General features: G+C 27.0%; 2 long non-coding RNA genes across 6 annotated transcripts in view; one reads left to right on the top strand and one right to left on the bottom strand.

Annotated features, from left to right (window-relative positions):
• LOC120071371 (uncharacterized) overlaps positions 1-14,188 on the bottom strand; it is a 28,428-nt gene extending 14,240 nt beyond the window's left edge. For 3 of the 5 annotated variants that reach the window (XR_016527987.1, XR_016527988.1, XR_016527990.1), the window contains exons 1-4: positions 13,654-14,188; positions 8,557-8,643; positions 6,682-6,785; positions 5,639-5,715 (exon numbers count right to left, since the gene is read on the bottom strand). This is a non-coding gene — a long non-coding RNA (uncharacterized LOC120071371). The remainder of the gene's footprint in view (positions 1-5,638; positions 5,716-6,681; positions 6,786-8,556; positions 8,644-13,653) is intronic. The other 2 variants (XR_016527992.1, XR_016527991.1) reach the window with 2 other exon arrangements.
• Positions 5,723-7,522, top strand: LOC150037738 (uncharacterized). The gene is made up of 2 exons (XR_016527993.1): positions 5,723-6,228; positions 6,429-7,522. It is a non-coding gene; the product is annotated as an uncharacterized LOC150037738 (long non-coding RNA).
• Positions 14,189-15,848: the final 1,660 nt, after the last annotated feature.

The raw sequence follows: 15,848 nt of genomic DNA, 5'->3' as shown, positions 1-15,848 counted from the left end.
TAGTGAAATGAAAGTCTCTGTCATGAACGGTGTTATATAACGAGACTAAACATTTCGTGGTCCGGTCTTATACAAACTCCTTTGTATAGAGCATCCCCGTTCGCATGTCTAATACATGAATGGTCAGGATCAAACCATTTGTAGCACTTTACAACACTTGTAACATCTACAAAGCGGGTCACACTCGTAGTGTCACCAAGATAAGGTTTCCCTCCTTTATCCATATACTACAGACCATTTAGGTTAGCACTTAATGCACGATCCACTTGTATGTCTCCATATACATGCTTAAGTTATAACGATAACCAGGGATCTTAGTTTATTGATTTATGGTTAATGCAACTAAAATATCTCATATTTCATGACTGAAGTGAATAAAATATTTCATATTATAAATGATCAAATTGTTTGTACATATAGATGTTTACAAACTACAGGACCCTACGAGATTTGCATTAACCTAATCCAATAAACTAAGATCGAAGGTTATTTTATATAACTTAAACATGTATGTGGTTGACATACAAGTGGATCACGTTTAAGTAATAACCTAAATGGTCTGTAGTATATCAATAAGATTGGGTAACTTATCCTCGTGACACTACATATACCACTCACTTTGTAATTGTTAAAATAGTTGTAAAGTGTTACAATCGATGTGATCTTAATCATTCATGTGGAGATGTGTGAGTTGACATATCCTATACAAAGAGTTTGTACAAGATTAAACCGTGAAATGATTAATCTCTCTCTATAACGTCGTTACTTGAAGAGATTAACATTTCAATAGCATGACCATAGGTGACTCGACCTTAATCTTGAGTGAGTTGTGATCACTTGTCTATGAGGGGGATCCTTTGATCTATATGGGTGAGAGTGGCCAGATTCTCCGACTGAATAAGCCTACCATTTTAGGGATTTATCTGAGTAGGGAGCTCGAAAAACAATTACACGAGATGGAATTTGCTCCTTCCCATCTTTAGAGTAAGTAGATGAATTGTTCCCTTAATAGCTTATTATAACTCTTGCATAATGAGACCTCACCCTCTCACTAGCCCGAGAGGAATGGTTTATAGTTGAACTATAAACAGTTTGTTCACTACAAGGATCAGTGGTACTTAAGATGGTAGATGTAACTACATAGGTAAAACGGTAATTTGACCCAGTTGTTGTTACGGACAATTCGTGAAAGGTTGACTTGCGGTTAACGAATGTTGATTAATTTAATTAGAGTTTAATTAATTAATCTCGTATTATTGGAGCTTCTAATCTGTAGGTCCATAAGATATCTTTGCTAACTCATTAAGGGTAAAAAATAAGTATTAATAAGTTTTTGGATTAATTTGAATTGTTTGAATTAAATAAGAAAATTAATTGTATAAATTACAATTAATATAATGTATATAGATACATTATATTATAAAGTTAATTTTGAATAAGATTCAATATTTATACTTTATAATATGAGATAGATAATATTTGAATAAGATTTAAATATTATTTATGTGAATGAGATTCATATAAAACTATATGTTAAAATTAATATGACTAAGATTCATATTAAAACTATAGGTTATGTGAGAGGATGTAGTTTGAATGTGATTCAAATAATATTAAATATGTGATATTTAATAGTTGATTAATTAAATGTTAGTTAATTAACATTATTAATTTTTTTTATATATGTTAATTGGTTTTCATATATGTATTTATAAATTAATTGATAAAATACAAAATAACTCCCAGTGTGGAAGGAGTTATAACTCCCCTCTACTCATCCTCTCGTGAGAGATAACCAAAAAGGAAAAGAATTGTAGAGTTGTTGGTGTCTGAGATTTTAGAATTATCTCTGCAAAATTTCTCTCGAAAGTTGTTCTCTAAATTATCACTCTTCCCTACCAAAATAAGGAGACCACTCTTCCTTGGTGCTAATTCCAAAGAATAATAAGGTAATCTAGTGGTTGTGTTAAGAGAAATATCTTGTTGCTGTTCTTTTGGTTCATGGAAGAAGTTCATGCAGAGAAGTTCTACCATTCGTGATCTGTGAAGAGGAATTACATGAAGAAGAAAGATCTACAAAGGTAAGTTCTTCTCTTCCTTTTTCCTCTCTAGAAGCATGCTATAAGTATATGTTTATCCTATATTCTTTGTTTTATTTCTCTGTTTAGAGTTTTTCAAAATTGACAATCAATGACACAACATTCACACGCTTTCACTAAGGAATTCAATTCCTTCAATAGAGGATTCAACCTTTTAACATTATCGAAAACACGTGTATTTATATCTATACTATCTAAAATAGGTTATAGGGGAGAAACTTTTGATATCTTAGGTAATTTCACATTTAAATCATTAAATAAAAATTTCTTTCTATTTTTTGCATTTGCATTAAAAGAAAAAATGTTTTAAAAAATTACATTTTATCTCTAATTCTCATTAAAAGAAAACAATATTTAAAAAAATCTCAAGTTATCTAAAAATCTACCATTCTCATTAAATGATAGTAGATTTTTTTTTTAAAAAAAAAAATCATATTTCATCTCTAATTAACGTCAAAATAAAGAATAAAAAATAAAAATCGCATTTCATTTATAATTGACATTAAAAGAAAAAAATCAAAAGAAAATTCTCAGATTATCTGAAAACCTACCATTCACATTAAATAATAGTAGATTTTCAACAAAAAAAAAATCATATTAAATTTGTAATTCATGTTAAAAGGAAGAATAAAATTAATCACATTTTATCTATAATTCACGTTAAAAGAAAAAAAAAATTAATTGTTGCAGTATTGAGTAATTGGTTCATATAAATATATTTATTACAACTCAATAAGTTAATTTTTTGTGTTGCTTTTATAGGAAACTTTTTAGTTACATTGTATATTTAGTTCTTTCACTTATTTGGTTTTGGGTGTCTAAATTTCTAAATATTATTTTACTATTTTAGTCAAAAAATTTGACATTAAAATAATTTTTTTCTTATCAAATATTTAAGGTTAAATTGTAAATCTAATCTCTATGATTGGAAAATTATCATAATTTAGTCTCTAACTTTCATAAATAGCCTTCATGGAAGGGATCATTTATGAGAATATAGAGACTATTTATGAAAATTTTAACAAATTATAGAGACTATTTATTAAGTTTTATTGTATAAGGATTAAATTCTAGATTTAAAAATTACAGAGTTTAAATTCTAACTTTTTCAAATTATTATGATCAAATTTGTAAATAATCCAATATTTAATCTAGTGCTAATCTATTCTAGAACTTTTGACACCTCTAGTTTTTTTTTTTAAAAAAAAATGACACCTATAACCTATGCTAGTACTACACATATGTTAAAATTATACCATTTCAGTTTTTAACCTTAAATTCTTTACAAATGTATTGATTTAAATTTTACCTATTAGTAACCCACTTGAGAAATGGTTAAAAAGTGTATACACGTGGGTTTTACCAGATTACAAAAACAAGCCTAATCATGGTGTTTGATTGAAGAAAAAAAATTGCAACATTTTCTAGTAATAGGGCGGGAAAATTTTACAACATTTATAAAAGTTTAAGGTTTTGAATTTAATGAAATTAATTATCTATAATAAGATGCGACTTTCTTGCCAAGTTTATGGTAACTTTTAATGTTTTCTAAAAATATTGACACTTAAAATATCTAACCAAAATACTAGTAAATTGAAAATATAAATAAAAACAAACAAATTCCTCAAATTAAGGAATGTATGATTTATTTTAACAAACCAACTTATCAAAAAAAAAATCAACTCCTAAAAAGAAGCAATGGTTATTAACAAGTTAACAAATATATCACCCAACAAAGAAGGTCAGTTCTTGTTATTTTTCCATTTAATCGATTAAAGAAAGGATTTTGAATAAAAGAAGGAAGATGAGGAGTCTGGTTCTTAAAATTAAAAGCAAATTGAAAGAAGAAAAATAAATGATCTTACACTTGTAGATTTGCTAAAATCGTGAAACGATATAACTACTTGATGGAAGCCTTGTGGGGGCAAGATTGAAAAATTAAATGGAGAGATACATAACAATTTGGTCATAAATCATAAAATTGAAAAATTAGTCATATTTTTAATTGGATATCTCGTTTGGACCATCCTACACAATTTCTCTTTGATTAATTGTATTTCATAAATTTTAAATTATCCAATTTTAGTCTCTATATTTTCAATATATCTTAAATTTAGTCCCTAATTCTAGTTTATTGTTAACTTTTTTCTAAAAAAATTGATATCAATGAGTATATTTACAATAAATTTTAAAAACATATTTTCATATTATAGTTATTTACATGAAAATTATTATCACCATTTATCCAACTTCAATTAAAAAATAACTTCAATATACTAAACTTAATATTGATTGGAATGTTAAAAAATAAAAACTATAAGACGATATTTACTTAAACGTAATGTAAAATAAAAAATGGACCACAATTGTTATATTTGTTGTTGTTTACTTTGAATCTGCAATCATAATGAATTGTAGGATCTGCCTCCAAATCTGTAATTAAAAGATAATCTAATTGAAAATCACAAGGTGCTCAAGCATATTGTACTTGAAAATTATGTGGACCTACTACCTTTATCTTTACTTTTACCAATATTGTACTATAAAAACATAAAAATTATGAAACTGTCATGTTACACTCACTTTCGCCATTACCATTAGGGGTAGATGGTAATGGTAACAATAACAGAAATAATAAATGTGATAAATTTATAATTTTAAGTAAATATAATAAAAAAAAAAACAATTTAATTACGTTTGCAATTCAGACTTATTACGATTGATTCATCAATAGTATTTCATTAAATCACTAATTTTCATTACGATTTGATAAATGTGACTTAAAATTGGATAATTAAAATATGATTTTTTTCAATAAAGGTTTTTCTTTTTTTTAAAAAAAAAATAAAGTATTGGGATCATAAAATAACTTTTAAGGAGGTACAAACATGGATGCGACATTACAAATTTTAAACAAAGCCCTCCATTGTAAATCAAATATCAACTCTCTCTTAACTCATACCCAACTGGTGGTGGTGACGTGGACGTGTCAGCCAGGACTCTGAAATCGAATTTTCATTATTATTTTTTGTTTTGTTTTTCCGCCCTCTCCCTCTCAAAGCTTTTTTTTTTCTTTTTTAATATTTTAATTTTTATTTGGATGAAATTATTAGTGGGCTATGGCCCACTTGGAGAGAGAAAGAAGTGAGGCCCCAGGCCCAAGAATACCCACTTTTAAGGGCCCACAAATTTCCACATCCTAACATATAACCGCACATCATGTGACAATAATATCTCTATGTTATCCTCCAACCACTCCAATATACCCATACTCTTCTTCCCTCCCAATCAAAATTTCTCTAATTTTCTTTATTATAATGTGGAAGAAAGTTAGAAATTAATCCTCATAATTTGATAAATTTTCATAATCAGTCCAAGTGGTTTATCAAATCAAAAGTATAATTTTTTAATTATAAATTACATAAACTAAATTCTAATTAACTTTCTATAGAAACTATAGAGACAAAATTAAAATTTTAATTTAAACAAAATAAGAAATAAGAAATAAGAAATGGGACCAGAACGTAAACAACCCATACCTTAAAATCCCATTAAAATGAAAAGGGATCTTCATCACATGGCTGCATGTGAGGGCCAGCCAAGCTTATGGTTAATTCTGAAAATTACATCCATATCATAACGTATTCATTTTTACCCCTTGCTTCAAACAAAAAATTAACTCCATTATTATTACCATAATCTTTTTGTTCTTTTTTCTTTTCTTTTGGGGTTTAAAATTGTACCCCACTGCGCACTCACAAGGGGAAAGTAAAGGAATTTTTATTTATTAAAAAAAAAAAAAAAAAAGTTGATGGGGAGAGGGTTATATATGGTAGAGTGGTCCTTTAGAAAGTTTGCAATAAGAAGCAGCAGTGGCAGCGTAGTCATTTCATTTAATTTCTCAGCCCCAAAAATTTTCTTGGTTAAGTTAAGATCTGAAGAAGGCTGGGTTGTTGGATCTGTGTGTGTCGCAAATTAGGAGCTGGCCATGTTTTTCCACAGCTTTCTTGAACTTCTTCCTTTTTAATTTTCGAATAAATTTTGAAGCTCAAGAAAGCTGTGGGAAATCATGACACTTTCAAGCTTCTTTCTTCTCTCAATTCTCATTACCTAAATTTCTTCCCTCCAGGTATTATAATTTTCTTTTTATATATTTTTCCTTCCTGCTCTTTTTTATCTTCATTTTCTGCATTTCTCCATTATATATATATATATATATATATATATATATATATATATATATATATTTTTAAAGTCAAGAGACAAGGATGAAGAACGAAAAGAAAGAAGTTGAGGAAGGAATTATTCAAATTTGTAACTTTTGTTTAGGTACTGCAACACGTTTGAACCATGCATGGGGAGAGAGCTTTTATTAATACATGTAATTAATTAATTAAACAATGGAGAATTTTAATTTTCAAATGACCATCTATCTATTGTGCAGTAAAAAATTATTTTTCATGTGAGTATGGATTTACATGAAACTTAAATATTACTTTTAGTACCTTAATGTTGAGAGAAGATTGAATTGGAGATTCATTCAATAAAAATTAAAATTAAAATAGGGTGAAAAGGGAATTACTCTGCAGAGAAGATTCCCCAACTTTTCTTTTTTATCTTCAATCATGATACTGATCTTCATGTAGAGTAGACTGCTTCTGCCCTCTCTCAGTTCTGCCACTGCCACTTTTTTTAAAAAAAAAAAAAAAAAAAAAAAAATTATATATGTAAACAATTTTTGTTAATATTTTAATTTTATTTTCCCCCCCTTATATGCTCCTACATTTCTGTGAAAAAGGTCTAATTTTGTCAATATCTGACCCACTACCCTTTTTTTAACCACTGTCTGTCTTTCACTCTTTCTCCCTTCTGTATCTCACTCTATATCTTTTTACCCACCTTTCACCATTTTTCACTCATCATAATTCAAATTAAACCAAGAAACAATTGGGTTTAATAGATTTCATACTCATGTAATTTAGTTTAGTTCATGATAAATTTTCTTCAATTTAATGTATTATATTAGGTTAGGTAGCTAGGTAGGCTCTACTCTTTTTTCTGTCTCTATCTTCTTCCAGCAGAGAGTATTCATTGGCATTTTGTCAACAAATAGTTTCGTTCAAATCGATTCGGTTTGGTTCAGTTCACGAGTTCAAACCTAAATAATAGGTTGAAAAGTGAGAGAAAGCTGATGTCGATATTGATAATTGGTGGTATTTATACAAAGCAGTAAACAAGCGGCTGGCGCAGGAAGGGGGTCAAAATCTGGACAATATTACTTTTCTTTTTCTTTAATCAATAATCAATTGATTTATTTACATTTATTTGTAATTTTCTAGGAATAATTTATTTACATTTGTTACCATGTATGCCAAACTTTATTCATTTATTTAGAAATTTTATTGCAATTTGGTATTTTTGTACTCCCACGAAGTACAAATACTGTCTCCTCTCTCCTAATTTTTTTTTTTTTTTTAAATCAGAACTCTCCGTTAATATTTTATTTTACAGCCGTTAATATATTTCATACGTACGTAAAACTTTTTTAAGCGAGAGATATTTGATTGAAACGGATAGTAGTGATTTTTCATCCACTCATATATTTTTTTCTTTTTTATCATATGATGATTCCTCTTGTTAATTCAATAGAATCATAAAAATTTAGAATTAAAATTAATTTAATTAATAATTATTTATCTTAATTAATACAACTCAAAATTTCAAGGTATAAATTGAATTTTCTTTTCTTTCTTTTTCATTTTGTATCAACATTATCTCTCTCCTCCTTTTCACATCATTTTTTTTTTTAACTTTCATTTTGTCTTTTCCTTTGCTTCAAACAACTCCCTCTTTCCCTTCCTCTCATTCAAAATGTGATTGACTGTGCTTATGAGTACTTGATTTTGATACAGCTGAAATTTTGGATGTACTTAAACGTAAATCTAATGTGTTGAAATATGTAATTTGGTCATATCAGTATACACTAATTTTGAATCTCTTCAATACATAGTACTTTTAAGTGTAAGACAAAATGGTAGTGTGGCTTTATTATAAACCATATTCAGTGGATTTTTCCTTTTATTTGAGTAAGGTACAAAGGAAATATCTTTTTGGTGACCTAATAAAGGTTTTTAAAGTCAAGTAGAGAATGTGTGAGATAAACAATGAAAAAATGAATAAATATCATCATCATATTCAATTGTTCAACAATGTTATTATGCAGAATATCAATTTAAATTATACTTGAAAAAAGTATAATAAAATTGTGAACTAAAACATGTTTTTTTTAATTCTCAAATTTGGAAAGAGAAGAATAAAACTTCTCTTTTTTTTTTTTTTAAGTATAAAATGACAAAAGGAGACAAGGAATTATGCGTTAACACCGAGGAACTTGCTGTTCTAATTAAACCATTTTAATTAATTTACTTCGCTAATCTCAATTTTTCGAATTTCTAACCTCTCACAAAGCACAAGAAATCTTCACCCTTTTTTCCATCAAAACTCAGACAAACAAATAATCCAAACCCTCTTTTTGACTTTGATCCTACAAAATCAGACAAAAAAAAACCCTTTTTTACCAACATAACCATGTTTAAATGCAACAAAACATTTTCATTAAATTCAAAAATTATTACAAATATATATTTATATATGTCATCACCCTATAATAAGTTTCTAAATAATAATAATAACAATAAAGAGAGAGCTTTTGATGAACTATAAAGTGGAATTTAGAATCTTTGTGTTTGCATCAGTGGATCACGAATCGACCTTAAGAGACAATACATTGTACCATTAAATATTATATTATAAGTAAAATAAAAAAAACATTATGTTATGAAGAACAATAATTAAATTATGGTAGATCTAAGTGAATGTTCTCATTATAATTATGAACCAAGTTTTTTTAATATAAGATAGTTGGATGTATGACCTGTAAAAGATGAATTAAACAAATGGGTATGGGCTATATTAATTACAAGGATTGAAGGCTCTGTGTGACTGTGTAAGAACACTACCCAACCCAAAACTCATCTCTCCAATATCTAACCTAATTAAAGTAGTAATTTCTTTTTCTTTTTTTTTTAAGAAAATGTTTTTTATATAAATTTTTATGATATTAAAAAAAATAAGAGTTTAATTTTTATAGTGCAAATAATTGTAGTGTAGATTCAGAAGCTTTTCGTGATCAAATTTGAAGTGGTGCAGGGTTTACCCTTTTGCTTCACGGGATGCTTGAAAGGTTTTTCCCTTTCTATTAATTATTTCAAGAATTTAATTATTTTACAAAATATTATTTTTTGTTCTATATAAAATTTTGGTAATAAAGCAGCCTTAAAATGATTTCTAGTGGCAAAATTTTCAACTAAGCCCATCTTCTTTCAATTTCTTACCATAGTTTATATTTTTTTATGTACAAAAGTTGGATTCTTAACTAAATTTCAAAAACAAAAGCGAGTATTTATAAATTTTTTTTTTTTTAGTTTTCAAATTTTGACTTGAATTTTGAAAATATTGATAACCAGTAGATAACAAATCAAGAAATTTAAAAATAGAAAAAGTATATATAGGCTCAATTTTGAAAAATAAAAAATAAAAAAATCAAATAATTATCGAATGAAACCTTAATTTTGGAATTTTATTTTTTCTCTAAAAGATTTCTTAATTTTGATCTTCATTTTATAAAGTAAATATTTAAATTTTTACCCAAATTTTAAAAACAAAAACAAGCAAAGTTTTTAAAACACTACTTTTTTTAGTTGTCAAAACTTAGGTTGAATTTTGAAAATATTTCTAAAATTAAGACAATCAAATAAAGAAATCAATAAGTAAAAATAGTATTTCTAAATTTAAGGGTAAAAAAAGAATAGAATGTTTAATTCTCGAGCAAAGTGTTATTTTATTATGGTTTTATCTTTTCTAACTAAACAGTTGAAACAAAAAACTAGTCTTTCTTAGTTTTAAAAAATTTTAAAAACACTAAAAAAAAATGTAGAACAAAACAAAGAACCAATTCATGTAACTTGTGTTTATAGGCCTAATTCAAAAGGGACAAAAACTTGAGGAGATATCAAATAGAACCTCAATTAATACTTAAGGTCTCATATAATTTTATTTGCAAACTATATTATTTACGTACTTACAATTATCTATTGGTTTCTAATTACACAACCATCTTTAAAATTATAGCGAATATGAAAATTAAAACACAGGTTCCAAATTGATGAAAATTATGTCCTCTTGTTTTGAAAATTGAAGTTCATGAAAACTACACATAATACTTTTTATTTAAAAATGTGCTACGATCTTGACAATTAGACCTTAAATCCATGTGACCTTTTTAAAAAAAGAAAAATGGAAAAAGACCTTAAATTCATATTACTTCATCAATTTATGATGCATAAATTTCTTAAAGCCTAGACTTAAAAATTGAAATAACCCAACTTCAAGAACATTGCCCAACAGAAGAGGAAGTAAATTAAACAATATGTTTCCCGATTTGAACAATATTTATTAAAAAAGAGAGGTTAAATTATAAAAAATGCTTTTAAACTTTACAAATGCATGTGAAATTTTAAAAATTTCAAAAATACTCTTAAACTTTCAAAGAGTTCAAAAATACCCTTGTTGTTAGTTTTGGATGAAAACCGTTAAAATTTTGTTTAAAAATAACCCTAAACTTTCAAAATCTTTCAAAAATAACCTTCATTTAATAAAAGTTCAAAAATACCTCCACCGTATTTGAACAGAAACAATTAATTCCATGATAAAAATAACTTTAAAAATAAATAAAATAAAAAATCCTCCTAGTGATCAATTTGTTTGAATTTTTTGATTTGAAAAGAAACAAAATTATATAGATATCCTCATTTTACTCATATGTGTACTCTCATATTTATTTTAATTTTTCAATTCTTAGCTTTACACCAATTTTCTAAACAATCAAAATAAAAACCAAAATTTTAAGTTGAACATAAAATACTACAAAATTTCACAAAATTTTAAAATCAAAATCTCCACTTGAAGCATACCAAAACCATAAATAGTCAAATTAAAGAAGTATCCGTCTAAATCATGTTTATCGAGCAAAAGAAGTTGTCGGGACATAGTCAAATTTTAAAAGTATTAACCTAAATCGTGTTGGTTCTTAGAAATTTAATATTTATTTTAATTTTTAGATAGGTTATCGAGTAAAAGAAGCGAGACGTTTCAAATGCAATTCAAGAGGTGAGCAAGAGGAGGCATGACGTTACTTAAACACTAGCACACTTGTGTCCTACACCATTCACAAAGACAACACTCTCCATTTGATACGCGTGCATGAAGAGATACTTCTTCCAATTCGCTCTCCAAGACACTTCATGTTCGCAGCATTTTGGTATGTTAAATTGATATAAACAAAGAATTGAAAAATTAAGAGAAATATGAAAGTACATATATAAAAAAAATAATAAGGATGTCTATATAATTGATTTTAAAATTGGTTATTTTCGAACATCAAACCGAAGCATTTGTTATTTTTTTTTAATTTTTAAATTCATTTTATCACAAGAAATTAATAGTTTTTGTTTAAATACTAAAAATTGAGATATTTTTGAACTTTTATTAGTTAAGGGTATTTTTTAAATCATTTGAAAGTTCAAAAGTATTTTTGAAATTTCCAAAACTAACAACAATGATATTTCTTTTTAACTTTTCATTAAAATTTAAGGTAATTTTGAAATTTTTAAAACTTCAAGGATATTTTTGACACAAAGTATAAAGTCCAGAGACATTTTTGGCATTTTTTATAATTTAACAAAAAAAAAATGACAATTAGCATGTACGCTCAAGCATTCTCAATACACCAAGATGGTAATTATTAATGCATATTTTCCATTTTATTTCCAAGCAAATACTTAAAACCTATTAATTAATCTACTATTATGAACCAGCTTAAAGGCCGATTTGAAATTACTCTTGAAATCCTAAAAAAATATTTTAAGAGAATCTTAACTGCTTAGACTAAAATACCTTATTTATTAATCTACTATAAAAATTATCTATTATATTTTAAGATTCCTAAAAATTTGGTATCTTCTCTGGTTCATCTCAAATTTTATTTTAGTAATATATTTTTTCACATTTATTCCAAATTTTAATTAGTTCAAATTCTTATAAAAATTATTTTAAAAAAATATTTCATAAAATTTTTTTAATTAAACAAAAATGGTTGCAATTCAAATCATATACATTTTTAAATAATTATATAACTAAATTACACTAATTAAACTTAAAAAATGTCTGATAACATATTCATGAGATCCTAATTTATGAGACTAATATTTAGATTTTGTGTCAAAAAAAAAGACTCACTTAGGATTTTCAAGAAGCTATTAGATATTAAATTAAAATTTTAGAGAGTGATTAGAAACTCTATGTTCAAAGACCTATTAGGGCACCATCTTAAAAAGTAAGGACTAAAGTTTAACTTAACCTAGCAATGTAATGTAAGGGAAAAATCATTGACATTTATCTTTACCAAACATAACTCAACAGCATATTAAAAAGTAACACAAGCATATGATATGAAATTTTGTTTAAAACTAACTAGTGATTGTCCAATTCATTTAAATCTTCATGTCTATAATGGCTTGAATGACCTAATTATTATGTATATGAATATGTATATTTTTTTAAGAAAAGAGCTAAAGTTAGTTCATTAATGATTCACTAAAAGAACAAAAGAGAGACAAATTAAAAGTGAATGTGATAGCTCAGGATGACAAAATGAAGAAAAAAAGAGAAAAAAAGAGGGGGTTTGTATGGCCTGAATTGATGGAGTTTGAAGCTAAAAAAGAGCCAATTAAAGTCTTTCTGTTATGTGGTCCAAATACCTTAAACCTAGCATTCAATACAATAGGAATAATTTCATATTTCACATTTACTCTGCTGCACAGAATAATCCTTCCCCCCGTCTTTAATAATTCAACTCAACCCACAGAGATCTCACATTGTTACACAAATTCAAACCCCTCAAATAATAAATAATAAATCATATTGTTCCATTTGATTTAAAAAATTTAGAAAAAAAAAATGGTGAAAAATATAAAAGTAAAATAAAACCTCGATGGAATCTATGGCTGCAGTGAGACATATGAAACTGTTGGTTTATCTACGAGCACAGTAAAAGTACAGATCCAATAGCCTTTGAAAGCAACTAATTGAATTATATATATGTATATAATCAATAATAATAATAATATTAATGATAATCAAATCATCATCATCATCATCGAAAGGCATATATAGCTTTAAAGCCGTTTCACAGAAACTTGTTTTTGCCTGCTATGGAACCTACACATGGGGTCACAGTAAAAATAAAAAACCCCCAAAAAGTAGAATAAAAATAAACAAAAAGGGGATTTCAATTCATCCAAGATATAGTTCCTTATATCAATGGAGAACATAGCTATTAAATTCCAATCCCAAAGTAAAAATAAAAGGAATCATGTAAAAAAAAAAAAGGACAGAGATAATAAAATTGAAAGATAAGGCATTAGCGATTAGAGACCTCACATATTCCTCGGAGTAAATTCAGGAAGAAAATGACCTAAAATCAATTTACCGTTTCTGAAAAGGAAAATCACAAAATAAAGGGAAATTCATCAATCATATATAAATATAATTGAAGAAATTGAAGAAATATATACCGGTAGCAGCCAGCGATTTGAAGATAATTGAAGAATTATGAAATTGATTTGACCCTGTCTGTATCTTCCCACAGCTTTATTGAACCGCAAGAGATTAATGAACAAAAAACGCTTTGAGAGAGAGAGAGAGAGAGAGGGAAATTGAGAGCGAATTTGGGCTCAGGAATGATGCAGTTCAAGAAAGCTGTGGAAGAATACAAACAGAGGCATTATTTGTGAGAACCGCCATAGGAACAGCAACTGAAAAAGGAAAGAAATTAGGGTATCGAACCCTAGAGAGAGAAAGAGGGGAGAAATAGAGAGTTAGGTTTTAGGGGAAGAAGAAGAAGAGCCTCATATTTATAGAGGAATTGAGAGCTCTGTGGTGAGATTTTCCTTTTTTTCTTTTTTTTTTTCTTTTTTAACCACCAATCCCGAGAAGAATATTGGGCCTAATTCTGAAGGATTACAGAGATTACTCCTGATTTTAATAATTTTTTTTTAAAAAAAATGTTTTAGTTTTTGTACCTGCAAATATCCAAATTTATAAAATTTGAAAAAAGATATTCAATATACGTTATTCTTATTATTATAATAATTTTATTAAAAATTAACTTCCATTTAATAACAAAAACTAATTTCGAGATCTATTAAAGATATATATATACTAAATTTAGATAAGTTACATAGACTAAAATAGTATGAAAATTTATTTTAATTATATTGTTTTTTTTTTAAATACTTCCATTCATTTTAGGTTGTACCATTTTGTATTTATGTATATTCATACAAGTTGTTTGGCATAATTTACCACATAATAAACTTTTTCAATGATGGATCAAATATTTTTTTAGACAAATTGCAAATATCACCCTTAAATATATTGTGGTTAACAGTTTCAAACTTTTCATTGTAATAATTGGGTTCACAAACTTATATAAATGTTAAAATTGGACCCTTGAAATTACCTAATTATAGAAATCATAACAAATGTTAGGTTTGAGGGTTCAATTTTAAGACTTATAAAAGTTTTAAAGCTCAATTTTGTAATTAAAAATTTGAGGGTACAAGTGTAACTCTATACTTTCATGGTGATTTTTGCAACTTATTATTATTTTTATTATTGTTGTTATTATATTATTGTTGTTGTTTTCTCGAAGCCGGCTGGCTACCTGTTACGTTGAGTTGGATGGATTTGGATTAGTAGTGTTAGTGTGAGATATTTTAATATTAATTTTCTTATTAAAAAAAAGTTAGAAGGGAAAAAAATGAATAAAAATCTGACAAAATTCGTGTGGAACGACGTATGTTGGTTGTAGTATGTCATAATTATACGTGCGGCTGGGATGGCAGTTTTCCGGATCTAACGGTGACGGTTGGCATCGTGGGGACATGGCGCTCGGTCCCACGCTAGATCTGTCCGTTTCTGATAGGAAAAGTCTACCTTCACGCTCCATTTTAGCGCGTCGAATACACCGCCTTCGTGATGTGAGATTGGGAGGTGGCCTTAATGACCATCATGATTCCATGTGCTTCCTCTTTTCTTTCTTTCTTTCTTTTTATTTTTATTTTTTCCCTTAACACTATGTATTTGTATTTTGCACACGTTCTTTTTCAATTATTACGTTTAAAATATGGAGAAATATTATAAAACACCCAATAATTAAACGGAATGCTTCTTTTTTTTTTTTTTTTCCCAACATAATTTAATATGAAGTTTATGTTAGATTTAATCCAATTTGATTCATAGATAATTGAATGGGCTCACTTCATTAATTAATATGTTATATGCTGTACTACTTTATTACTACTTTTATGAATTTGAATTTTTCATGTAGGTCCCTTCATCACAATCTCTAAGGAAAAAAGTGAAACAACATTACATCCATCTTAATAAAAAACTTTAATTGATATGTCGATAATAAACATTACACCAATTTTAACTTAGCATATTTGAAATCTACCTACTCTAAGATAAAATAAAACTCAAGATAAAAAAAAAATAGTATTTTAACTTTAAAAGTTCTATAGAGTCGTCTATGTTTTCATTTTAAACTACAACATATTTTCGGAAAAT

Source organism: Benincasa hispida, chromosome 2 (genome assembly GCF_027475165.1).
Source record: "Benincasa hispida cultivar pf3 chromosome 2, pf3_genome.v1.1, whole genome shotgun sequence".
NCBI classification, from domain to species: domain Eukaryota; kingdom Viridiplantae; phylum Streptophyta; class Magnoliopsida; order Cucurbitales; family Cucurbitaceae; genus Benincasa; species Benincasa hispida.
The sequence above is the reverse complement of the archived record's forward strand: the minus strand, read 5'-3'. Positions and strand labels throughout refer to the sequence as shown.